The sequence below is a fragment of the Sceloporus undulatus genome, chromosome 6 (genome assembly GCF_019175285.1).
Source record: "Sceloporus undulatus isolate JIND9_A2432 ecotype Alabama chromosome 6, SceUnd_v1.1, whole genome shotgun sequence".
Lineage (NCBI taxonomy): Eukaryota > Metazoa > Chordata > Lepidosauria > Squamata > Phrynosomatidae > Sceloporus > Sceloporus undulatus.
This window is the reverse complement of record NC_056527.1, coordinates 6,645,107-6,656,345: the sequence shown is the minus strand read 5'-3', so window position 1 is coordinate 6,656,345 and position 11,239 is coordinate 6,645,107.

The following is an 11,239-nucleotide window of genomic DNA, read 5'->3' as shown; positions in this document are numbered from 1 at the left end:
ATACCTCCGCTTTGCGGCGCTCTGCCGCCGCCGCCAGTAGGTCCGCAAGGGAGCCGGAGCCTTCACATGGCCCGACTCCCGCGCGGACCGAAAAAGAAGCTCCAAAATGGAGCTTCTTTTCCCGTTGCGTTTGCGACATAGCAAGGCGCCAGGGGCGCACTCGCTACGTCACAAGCGACGTGACGCGTACGGACGCTCAGCGTCCGATACGCAAAGATGGCGCCGGCCATGTAGAAGGGCTGGCACCATCTTGTACGGACGGAGTCCGTACTAGGCCCAGGGGCGTTTATAAGAGACGCCCCTTTTTTAAAATGGGACATCCTCCGGACGTCCCAAATGGCGGTGCAGAAAGCACCTAAGAGTTTGAGAAAGGCAGACAGCAAGACAATGTCTGAAATCCTAGTGTTAATCCCATCTAAAGAAATCCACTGAATCGGTTTTTCATTCTTATGCTGGTATATGTGTGTGTGTTTAATGGTTCATGTTTTAACTGGTTTTAATCTTTTTGATTTTTTAATCTCTTGTGAAGTTTTGTATTTTCTTTATTTTTAACTATGTGCTTTTGAATCTGTTTTAAGTTAACTTTGAGTCCCTAAGAGGGGAAAAAAGTAGAATATCAATCAATTAATCAGTCAAACCTCAAAATATCATTTACACCCATCACTACTTCAAAAATTGCTGTAGTTATTAGAGCACATATGATCACACAGTCCACATGAGACTCTTTTGTATTCATGTGTTTACTTGCGAAAAGTTCCATTTATTATTATTATTATTATTATTATTATTAACCTTTATTTATAAAGCACTGTAAATTTATATGTTTATAAATTTGTTTATGTTTATGTTATGTTTATGTTATATGTTTATATTCTGAATTTGTTTGGTTTAAGTTGTGTCAGAGCCTACACACATAAATATATATGGAGAAAAAAACTAGATTAATTAAGATCAATAAAGGAACTCATCAGGGATGTCCTTTATCATCATTACTTTTCATAATGGTTATGGAAATATTAAATAGCCAAATACAAAATGATGATAAAATACAAGGATTAGAAATACGTAAACATAAATATAAAATCTGTGCCTTTGCAGATGACCTGGTGGTTTTCTTAGAGAATCCAAGAAAGAGTATACAAAGATTAGAGGAACTACTGGGAAAATCAGGGAAACTAGCAAGTTTCAAAGTCAACAAAAACAAAAGTGGTGTAACTAACCAAAAACCTCTCTAAGAATGAAGAAGCAGAGCTCAAAACTAAAACAGATTTTCAATTAACAGATAAAATCAAATATTTCAGAGTAAATTTGACAAAAAAGAATGCAGATTTGTATAAGAACAACTATATAATCAGTTGGAATAACATCAAAAAAGATTTAGAAAGGTGGAATAAACAACAATTGATTTATTTCTGTTCCAGGCGTTACCCACAAAAATTATGAAATATCAGTTTAAAAGCTGGAAGAAAGACCTCTACAATTTCCTATGGCAAGGAAAAAAAACGAAGAATACAGTATAAAGTAATGGAAGACCTGTTCTATGTTGTGGATACAAGATTGGAGTCTATTAGAAAAACCAAGAATGTTAGAATTAGAAGGCCGAAAGATGGAGTTAGTCTGGCACCCATATTTATGTTATGATAAAGCCAAGTCGAATAAAGAATTCAACCAACATATCATTAGGAAAGCATTATTACTAATATGGAATAAATACAAATAATATCTTTATAATAAGTAAAAGAACTACTCAACAATTTGTAGATAAATGAGAAGAAGTGTCAAAATTATAGGAAAACAAGATAAGATGACAAAACATGAAAAGATAGATTTTGTATAATTTCAATTTAGAATATTAAATAAAAGAAAGTATGCGAAGGGAAGACTTAAGAAACTTAGTAATATTACAAAAGTAATATAAGTTAATATATAATACAATAAGGAATGTATAGTACAATACGAATTCTGTAATGAATGAATGAATTTGTTGATTTGGTTTTCTGTATTTTCATCTCTGTATTGAAGTAAAGGAAAAAAAACATTAAATGGAAAAATAGAAGTTGTGTCAGAGCCAGGACCAAACTGAAAGAGCATCATGTACATTAGCTGCCAGGGATCTGCCTCTGGCTATTTACATGTGTATTTATATGGTAAAGATCAGACTGTGGCAAAGCAGGAAAATGAACAGCTGTGGGTTACTCTTTATATTGATTCATTTCTGGAAAGCAACATTATGTTACTGACCAGTATATTTCTAATTGATGGGGTTTTTTTTAGTGAATAGATAATATTAAGCTTTTGATTTATTTTTGAAGGCAAGAAAGTTGTGCAAAATATTTCAGCCACTGGTGAAGACTTGTACAAACATGTTTGGCTGCCAATACAGTATTGGCAAACTGTTATTGACAGAAACCAGCCGACTTCATTCTTCCCAATCAAGTCGTTTACTACAGTCTTTTACTTTCTGGAGGACCTTTGCGCCACTTGAGATTGAGGTCATCTTAATTACTTGCCTCCAAAAAGACCCTGGCATTCCTAGCGACTGATTGTAGGTCTCCCACAACACTTTGGTTCTTTTCACTGTATATTGTTTCATTGATTTGAATTTGGTTTTTAAAAGTGACAGATAGTTTGACATTTTGTAACTCCTAACTTCACTTTAGACATTGGTTAGGTTTTAATTTCTTTTCCCTCACATTTTCACAGTGCATATGAGTCCATAGGCTTTGCCTGCTTGCTAGAGGAGTCTGTGGCACAAAAATGGTTATGAACTCCTGCTTTAAGAAGCTAGCAGTGGGGTACATGGTTGACGCCAGCCACACTTACAACAACCCTATCAGGTAGGTTAGGCTGAGACATAGTAACTGGTACAAGGCCTTCATCAACAAGTGAGGATTTGAACCTAAGTCTCTCTAGTCACAGGTTGACATTCTAATAAGCACATCAGATCAGGATTCTTGAATAATCATGAACCATTCTGAATAATGCATAGCCATTAGATAGGCAGGATATAATTTCTAAAGAAAGAAATAATAAATCATTCAGGGCATGCTGTTTCTATCTTTTAAAGTACTCTGATGTGAAACAATGCTCAGCCAGGTGGAAATCTAGAACTGAGTGCTCACATTGGGCTGAAGAATACAGTTCGCCCTCTCCATATGCAGAGATCCGTTCCAGATCCTTCCATGTATGGGGAAAAACGCGTAAGCTCAAACCCCATTGGCTGCAATGGGGGAGCGCTTCCATGTTCCACTCATTCACTGCAGACAAGCAACCAAAGATTAAGGAATAGTTATATCATGCCATTTGTACATATGTTCATCTAGTCCTATTGACATCTATGACAGTAAAAGTGGTTTATTGGTTGGCCAAGTGGATTGTTAAGGCTATCATGGGCTATATACCAAGGGTAAAGATACACTGTTATGTGTGTTATCTAACTTCTTTTCACATATTGTTTATTGGTATTCTGATATTATATAACTATAATTAGGGGAGTGTATGAAGACTGGCAGAGCAGAAACGTTGGGCAGTAAGTTAGTTGTACATGAATGGTGATTAGTGGAGAGACGAGTAGGTGTTACTAGAATGACATGGCAAGAGTGACAAATGGAATTAGGTTTGGATGAAGTTAGTCAGAAAGCAAGTAGGTCTGCTCTGAAAGTGGGAACAGAGAGACTGAGAGAATATTATGTGTAATTTTAGATTATCTTATTAACAGCATTAAAATAAAAGAAAGTTGCAATTACAAGTATGTATGTGCTGGCAAATAAAGAGTGAAATATTATCTGTATCTCATCTTAAACTGTATTCATCATCATCATCATCATCATCATCCAGTATACCTAACCAGACCTACTGCCTGATGACAGAGGATTAACCAGGACTGTCTCTGCCAAACTGGAATAGTATGTTCTTTGCTTGCTTGCATGAGCTGGCGCAACAGTGAAAGACATGATACTAATAGCCAGGATGGCGACTCTCCAAAGAGTTCTTGTACCTCAGCAGCCTGTTTCTCTTGGAGCCCAACTCCCTCCGCTTGGCCTTCCTGTCAGCCATCAGGTGGGCAGGAGGTCCTGATAGCCCTGCTGTGGGCCGGGCTTGTGCTCCGGCCAGCACCTTTTCACCTTTTGTGAGGGTAGGAGCACCAAGACCCTCTGTCCGACCTCCGACTCCCGCTGTTTTACTCGCCCATCAAACTGGCGTTTCGGGTTGTCCTGGGCCCGTGCTAAATTAGTTTTAGCCACCTGCCCTATGTCTTTAAGATGATGTCACATTTGGAGAAAATTGTAATTCATAACAGGATGCAGGAACCTTTTCCTCCCACCCTTCCTTTACAATATCCAAAATTCCCCGAGGCTTACGCCCATAAACCAGCTTGAAGGGGGAGAATCCTAATGATGACTGAGGGACTTCTCTAAATGCAAATAATAAAGGTTCAATTAACAGGTGCCAATGTTTGGGATGTTCATCTACAAACTTCTTTAGCATTCCCTTCAATGTTCTATTAAATCTCTCCATCAAGCCATTAGCTTGTGGGTGGTAAACAGAGGTCTTAAAGGCTTTTGCTTTTAGAATCTCCCACATTTTCTTCAAGATCTGACTCATAAAGTTGGGAGCTTGGTCTGTCCAAATTTTCCTGGGAAATCCTACCCTCGAAAACAACTGTACCAACTCTTGAGCAATCCGAGGAGCCTCCGGATACCTAGTGGCACAACAGCCTCCGGATACCTAGTGGCATAATCCACTACCACCAATAAATACCTATGTCCACCTGCCGAGCGCTCCAAGGGCCCCACAACGTCCATAGAGATCCTCGAAAAAGGCTCCTCCACAATGGGTAAAGGGATTAGCTTTCCACCTGCTGCTCCTTTCCCCTGACACAACTGACACTGAGGGCAAGAGTTGCAAAAAGCCTTTACTTCTACATAAACTCCTGGCCAAAAAATCCACTGGATTACCCTCTGTATGGTCTTTTCCACACCCAAGTGGCCAGCCAATGGGATCTCATGGGCCAACCTCATCATCTCCCTTCTCAGCACCTTCGACACCACCAGCTGCTCCTCCAGGGACGCCAGCACCACCATCTGCTCCTCTGGGGACACTGGCACCATCAGCAGAGGTATTCGGTACAAAAAATCCCCCTTCATCTCAAACCGAGGTCTCACATCTGTACCCTCCCCTTGAGCTGCCGTAAGGACTCTCTTAAGGACAAATCATCCTGTTGTCAAGCAACCGCCTGAGCCCGCTGGACCCCCGCCAAGTCCACCTCCTGGGAGGCCATAGCTTCCACGGCTAGGACTTCCGTGTCCTGTAAAACCTGCCTCCACCAGGGACAATCCTAACAAGGCCTCCCTCCTCAACGTGGGTACCACTCCCACCTTCATCCTCTCTGTCTTCCCATTTACCTTCACTGTGGCCCACATGGCATCGTAGTCCTTTAAATTCCCATGGATGCACCGCACTCTTATCCTTTGAGCCACCCGGCCCCTTGGGGCTTCTTGTACGAGGATTTGGTTGCATCCGGAGTCTACCAGAGCCCAAACTGCCCTCGCATCCACCCTGATAGTTTTCATCTTCTCCGGCCTACTCACCTGAGCTGCTTCCCAAGCGTCTGCCCACGAGCACTCCATTACCGGACAGTCCTTCCGGATGTGGCCTTCCATGCCACAAGTTTAGCACGTGATTGGCTTCTGCGTCCCCTCCCGGGTAGGGCTGCCATCCTTAAGAACCTCCAAACCAGGAAAAATGTAGGACAATGTTTTAAAATGTAGGACTTTAAAAAAAATTCCTGGCCAGGAAATTAAAAAAAAAAAGGTCCTACATTTTAAAAACTTGTCCAAGGCCTCCCTGGGGCCTGAGAGACAGCGTCTCCGAAGCCCAAGAGAGGCCTTGGAGGACGCTAGATTTTAAAAAAAAAAAAACAGACTTTAAAAATAGATTTTAAAAAATAGACTTTAAAAAATAAAAAAACATTAATACTGTAATTGGCCACTCACCTCCTCCTCCCCCATCTCTCCTCCCCCTCCGCGCCAAAAAAGGGCAAAGGAAATGTCTCTTTCTGGCTGCAGCCCGGCCCAACAGAGGAGGAGCTCCTCCTCCTGAGTCTGGCTGGCCAATGGGGGCAGACTGGGACTGGAACAGCTCCGCCCCCTGCCAGCCCTCACAGGCTCTGGCCTGGAGAAGGGGCGGGCTGTTCAGCCCCAACTTCAGGAGGAGGAAGTCCTCCTCATTAGCCCTGCGCGTGGCTCCTCCTCCTCCCCCCCCTTCTGAGGCTCTGCCTCCTTAAGGGGACCAGCTCCCTTTTGAGGCTGGCGTGCAGCCAGGGCCCAGGCACGCAAGCAGGCCAATCGCTTGGGCAACTGCTTGGCGCCACTGCAGAGGAGGAGGTGGGTGGCCAGCCAGCCAGCCGCGCACAGCCCTGCAGGCCAGGGGGATGTGCAGGGGGATGTGCGGGGGGAGGAGGAGGTTGGAGGAGGCGGAGGCGGGTGGCTGGTGGCCAGAGGGAGCGCGCAGGGGGCGGAGGTGGCAGAGGAGGAGGAGGCGGACGTGGAAGTGGGTGGCCGGCCAGCTGCATGAGCAGCCACGGTCATAAAGAAGGTGTGTGTGGGGGCAGAGGTGGCCGCAGGCGGGGCAGTCACGGTTTTGGGACGAAACTGGACCGTGACTGCGCCAGCACCCCCAAATGCAGGTTTGCCCTGCCTGCAGCCAGGTTATGGAATCCCTACTCCTGGGTAATCCCGACCGTCATGCCTTTGGGTGCCTCCTCTGCCTTTGTGGTTCCCAGGTCCTCCTTAGGCTTTGGAGCCGGGCCTACTGGCTTCAATCCCCTCTTGCAGCCTCTGCCGAGGCTCTTAACCGCTCGTGGACCTTCCCCTTCCAAGGTTCTCCGGGGTTGGGGTCCCTCTCCTTCCTCAGCGCTGGTAAAGGCTTCCATGAGGCTTACCGCTTCCTCCAAATCCTTAGGCCGCTGGCACCAGACCCAATTCTTGGCCTGTGGTGGTAGTCTCGTCACAAATTGTTCCACTAGCACCAGCTCTGCTACCTCCACTGTGGAGCACACCGCCGGCTTTAGCCACCGTAGCCCATTGGCCTGAATCTTTTGGCCCAGGGTCCGGGGATGCATCCCAGGTTTCCACCTCAAGTCCTGGAGTCTGAGCCTATAAGTGTCCTCCGATATATTAAGAATTTGGAGTATGGTCTCCTATACTTTACCATAATCCCAAGCTCCCTCAGCCTCCATTGTGTCTACCACCTCCTGTGCCGTTCCCGTCAGGCAGGGAGTCAATATTAAAGTTCACTGCTGCCATGGCCACTGAGCCGCCGTGGCTACTCGTTAAAATGTATTTAAGAATGTCTCCATGTCATCTTGAGGCCCCATCTTCATAAGTTTTAAGGAGTTCAAGCCCACAGTCCACGTCAGGCCCTGGTCATCCGCAGCTGGGGTTTGAGGAGTCTTCTATAAGTCAGCCAGCTGAGTCACTTTGCTGAGCGGCATACATCTGCTCCAGCACCCATGTCTGTTCAGCAGAGCCTTGCTGCAGAAGTTGGTGTTGCTGCTCCGCAAACCATAGGAAGAGCTGCTCCAGGAGGACCATGGCCTTGCCTTTGGGGCGGTGCCTGCATTCTCCACCAATGTGGGCAGGGCTTGTGCTCCAGCCTTCACCTGCCCAGAAGTCCTCCCGACTTGCTACACATGCGTTACAAACTAACACGCACTCCAGATGAATGCAATCAAACTTTACTGAAACTTTAACAAAACGCTAACACAAGTCTAAACAAGTCCCAGTTCCCAACCTTCCCCAACAAAACTTCTTCCTCAGGTCAAACCTTTTTGGTATCCCTAGCACCGTTGCCTTTCCGACACGTGCTGTGCTTCTCCAGGGGTTCTCGCTCTAACTTCTCCCAGTCCGTGGGTACAGGGGTTTGCTCCCAACACTCACCCTTGGGGTCCCACCACTCTTTCTGGGGTGCCTCCTTCTTTCTCTCTCCTCTCCCCTTCCCGGGGGTACCTAAAGTCTCCTTCTTCTTTAGGGTCTCACAACTGCACGTCTACATGTGGGCCCACTCTTAGTAGGCCATGACGCCCTTGCAGGGTTATTGGCCTGCCTTCTCTCCATGGGCTCCGGGTGACCTTTCCTCTCCCTCGCCCGGGCGCCTCTCCACACCCCACTCTTCCGTGTCCACTTTCCCTCCATGCGCTGGCCTCTCCTCTTATAGCTCCCTTTGGGCCCACCTCCTCCACCTCTGGCCCCCTCCCTGGGGCTCTTTTCCTTCATTTGCTCCACCTGCTTCATCTCACTGTGACCAACCCTCTCCTCATCCCTCCCCACCTCACTACACCTGCACTTGGGTCACTTCCAGTAAGAGGCCCCAAAGCTGGGCCAAGATGAAGTTCCTGACAGAAAAGAGACCAGGATTAGTCTTGGTTTGGCAAGAAACCCTGCAACACTCACATATACAGATAACAGTGTCCTGCAGGTGACATATATGCCTCCTTTGGGCCGATGCAGAGGTGGGCAGCCCCTTCCTCCCTCTGCACCAACGAAAGCCCCCTGGATCTAGCATAGACTCACTGCAGCTCCCTTACTCAACAGCTATTCCATGCCTTGTGAGAGTCGATGGGGAACTGGAAAGGGCCCTATGTCCCCGTAGCTAGATGTGAAATGAATAATTTCCTGACTCCATCCTGAAACGTCCAGAGGTCCCCACTGGCCCTCAGAGGAAGATGTCTTCATTTTGCTTCTGGCTACAGAAACACAGCTGGATGCTTTTCCAATACCTCACACCCAACACCTTCACCAAGCATGGAATGGCTGTGTGGGACAGCTTTTGCACCTCTACGGGAAGACTTTGGTCATGAATGGCCAGATGTAGCCTGATTCTACCCAGAGCAACACTAGAGCATAGAGGGTTCTGCTGGGTCATGCTGTCTAGCCTGGTGGCCCCTCATTCTCACAGTGGCCAAACCAGTTGCCCTCCATCCCTCAGGGAGGCCCCCAGTTAGGCAGGGCAGGAAAGGAGCTCTCTCTTCTCAGGTTGCTCCATTCCATTGGATCCAGCCCTCTTCACAGGATCGGGTCACAGGGCAACTTACAACATTAAAAACAATGCAATTAAAAATATACAAAAATAATACATTAAAATCAAATTAAACTACTACAATAAAAAAAGGAGATAGCAATGTTTAAAATACATTAAAACAATATCACAACATGTACACACACTGTTCCCTTACAAAGATCTCACTGGTGCACTGTGTTTTTGGGTCTCTCAAAGTTGTCCCGTCCTCCCATCCTCCTTCTGTCGTAGTCTTTCTCTTCTCCAAACTGGCTTGTCCCCTGTCCTCTCTCCCAAAGGGTTTGTCTGGAAAGACTTATTTCCTCATGGCTGGTGAGGGTTTGAATTTGGCACATCCACCTTTATCAGTAATGCCCTCTTTGGTTGTCATCAAAGCTGCTATGGTTTCTGCCTTTAACCTACTCCAATGTGTAGCTTTCATCTTATTGAGTGCACTGCATACGCGTTCAACTGTGGCATTTGAAAATGGCACTACCATAAGGAGTTGGATAATTTTTTCTGGTTCACCAAACAAGGAGCACCAACACCATTTTTCAGAAAAAATACTTTCTGTCAGTATTTTTCTGGAGGTAGAGAGGGGTCCAAACCCAGACCATCAAACTCTTATAATCAATATTCTTTCCACTCTTGCTCTGCCTTTGTTTTGCTGACATCCTCCTTTAAGCAGATGAATCCATTGAACACTTTTTCCAGTGGTCTAACATGAAGGGATTGTGCTATCTCTGGATCTACAATCTCTACTAGTGAGAAAATTCCATCATCAAAAATAAATCTCCCCTTTATCTGGCTGAATGCTTCAATGTAGAAATCTGTCTCTATTAAGGCGGGGACTACTCCTTCTCAATACCTCCTTTACTTTCTCGCCACCTACTCCACCTACTCAACCTGGTAATCTTTTCGGTCTCCACGGATGCATCTAACTCTAACCTTCTCCAAGTCTGTCTCTCCCCTAGGTTCACACTAAGGTATGACTACAGCCTGAATCCACCAACCCCCAACCAGGCAAACTGGCAATGCTAACTGGTACCACCTTAGCCTCCTGACAACCCCCCCCCCCATTATCTACACAGCTTCCCAGGTATCAGCCCAGGAGCACTCCATCAAGGGGCAATATCCCTTAAGGTGGGCCTCCATACCGCAGGTAAAGCAGGTTAGCAGCTTGCGTGGGTCCCCTACGGGTAAGACAGGCTGGGGCATAGGAAAATCTTGTTGCTCCATCTTCCTTTCTTGTTTCTTCTCATCCTTCAGTTCCCCTCCCTGACTCTTTGTTAGCGTCTTTCCTCCGCCTTGAGCTGTCCTGGGACTAGTCCCCTCCCATGCTCTTCAGCGTTAGCAAATGCTTTCATTAATAATACGGCTTCCTCCATTGTCTGAGGTCAGTGGCATTGCACCCAATTCTGAGTCTGGCCAGGGAGAGCTATCACAAACTGTTCAATCATGATTTGTTCTACCACCTCAACAGCTGACCGCACCACCAGCTTGAGCCACCTTAGGGCATTAGACTTCACGTTTTGCCCCAGTGTACAGGGGTGCATGCCTAGTTGCCACTTGAGGTCCCTCAATCTCCAGCAGTAGGTCTCTTCAGGCATATTCATTGTATTTAAGATCACTTCCTTGACCATGTCAAGGAAGGGTATCCACTGCCTCTTGCACAGGTCCTGTTAGGTAAGGGGCCAGAATCAGAGCCCACTGGTCTTTAGGCCAATGTGCCGCTCTCGCCACATGTTCAAAAGTATTAATGAAGGCTTTGGCGTCACCCTGGGGTACCATCTTCATCAGCTTCCAAGGCTGGACCCCTGAGGCCCATGTACCTGTTCCCTCCGAGGGTCCCGCCGTCTTAGGAGTCCGCACAAATCTGCCCCATCATATGAGTCTGGGAGCTTTGCAGCACAGCATGTAACTGATCCAAAATCTGTAGCTGATGTGTAGAAACTTGTTGGAGCAAAGTCCACTGTTGGTCTGTGAACCAGGCCAACCAAGCCTCTGGGGGACTGGGTGCCAGCACCATCCCTGGGGGCGTTCCCACATTCTCCACCAATGTGGGTGGGGCTGCCGGGCACCAGCCCTTCCACGACCAGGTCCCATTAAATAAACCACTTCATGTGGGGATTGCTAGCACAAACTTTTAATGTCCAAGCCAAACCCACTTCAAAACCAAAAA